This window comes from Hippocampus comes, unplaced genomic scaffold (genome assembly GCF_001891065.2).
Source record: "Hippocampus comes isolate QL1 unplaced genomic scaffold, H_comes_QL1_v1.1 scaffold298, whole genome shotgun sequence".
NCBI classification, from domain to species: Eukaryota; Metazoa; Chordata; class Actinopteri; order Syngnathiformes; family Syngnathidae; genus Hippocampus; species Hippocampus comes.
Window position 1 is genome coordinate 784,074 of NW_017805417.1, and position 1,970 is coordinate 786,043.

Consider the following 1,970-nt stretch of genomic DNA (forward strand, 5'->3'; position numbering starts at 1 on the left):
CGGCAAGCGGTGATGACACTGGGAGTGGGGCATTGACTGCAACCCCCAACAATCACAGCTATTGTGCCCTGGAGCAATGCAGCTAACATATTTTCCCAAAAAAAAAAAAAAAAAAAAAAACGGAAGTCCTTGTTTCAATTTTTCTTTTGTTTTTACACTATGCCAGTGATGGCAAAAATGAAACGTGTGATAACCACCAGAACCATAAATGGACCTTACTGCTTCACATGATATTCAGTCTTTAAACATCACTAGGTGACAGTGCTGCAGGTGATTAGTTTTACTTTTAGTTTAATTAAACAGTTAAGTTGATGACCACATTAAGTGACTTCCTCTGGAAGAGGAAAAGAAAAAAAAAAAGATTTAACAATGGATGCTCAATACCACTTCTTCTCCTCAGACCAAGACCAGTAAAAGTTTTCACTCTTTTGAGTATCCACCGAAACAGAGTACAGATACCTCCAGTACTTTTGATATATGATTTCATATCGGTGGCTGGTACTGTCTTGGCAGCCTCCTCAAGTACCCAATACCTTAAAATATGGCCCGATACCTGGTATCGGTACTCGCCCAGCTCTAGTTTTAAAACAAGAACAACCTGGAAGTCAACCAGGAACAGATTATGTTCCACATTGGACGGTCACACCAATATTTTTTTGTGCTTTGCATCTTCAAAGTAGAAGCAACTGTTTGTGGGGTGGGGTTTAACCTTGAAGGCCCTTTTATCTTCTCGCCCAGTCATTTTTTCTACACAAATGCAACAACTCGGAAAAATATGACGATCTACGAGCTAAAACGTGAAATCACTTTCCATTGAAATGTGAAGTTTCCCTCAGAAGGCTATGTCCCCACATACATCACTAGTATTGTATTTCCAAATATGTACATTACATCCACATGTAAACACATTTGCGCATCGCCGTATGCATGACGAAGCACCAGGTGGCACGACGGCCTTGAAATGGTTGGCCAATCGGAAACATTTTGCATGAAATAGAACCCTGCAACTTTGGTGAGATGAGCCAAGAGAGGGGGGGGGGGGACCACCACATGTGGACTGACAAGATTAAAATGTTGGGATTTCCCTTTTGATCGGAGCCATTTATTAACATTTTTGGGACATGGGAGGTCACATAATGCGTGACGTCATTACAGCCAGTATCGGAGGATTTACGGTGCGGTGGAGGAGACGAATAAGGCGGGGCACGAAGGCGAAGAACATCCGCCGAAGGTTCTCGGACTCATTTGCAGCAGAACAACTCTGGCAGTGACCACTTACAGACATCTAATGAGAGTTTGTAGGCTGGGGAGGGGAACGATGATAACGGTTACTGCTTCATCTGCTTCCTGTCATACTTGTTCCCCTTTCTTGTCAGGACATATTTTACACAAAGAAAAACATTTGAGTATGTGGGGACAGAGTCTTGGTAACTTTCCCCATTTGTGGCAGAAATATGAATATGTGTGACTTATCTCAAGGCAACGCCAATGGTTGCAAAAGTTTGGGAATTTTCAACATTGGAAACTTTCCATGGGAATGAAGGAGAATGAACCCAGAAACTGATAACAATGAAGGTTGCCCCGATATAGAAAATTTAAAACATAGTTGAAGGAAAACATTTTAGTATTAAAAAAATAATAAAACAGCCAGATTTCATGCAACTACCTTGACTTACAAATTCAAGTTATAATTGATTCCTGTTTTGTGCTGCAAGCCAAAATTTGAGTTACGAACATGCTGTGGATACACAGTACAAAAAAAAAAAAAAAGCCCACAAAGTAGTACGTGTGTCGAAATAAAACTCGTCAGATCACTTCAACATAGTCCCTTGCAACCAAGCAGCTATTTGGTGAGTTCTATGTGAAAGTTTGATTGCGTAGATGTCCGCCGGCCTCACCTCCTTTCTGGCCTGCTCGAAGGGCGTGGCGCCTAGCAAGTGATGCGGCCGGATGCCGCGCCATCGCGTCCG

At 42.2% G+C, this 1,970-nt stretch overlaps 1 protein-coding gene across 2 annotated transcripts in view; it reads right to left on the minus strand.

Annotated features, from left to right (window-relative positions):
- Positions 1-1,970, minus strand: part of isg20 (interferon stimulated exonuclease gene) — an 8,356-nt gene that overhangs the window by 4,294 nt on the left and 2,092 nt on the right. The gene's annotated exons all lie outside the window — the stretch shown is intronic.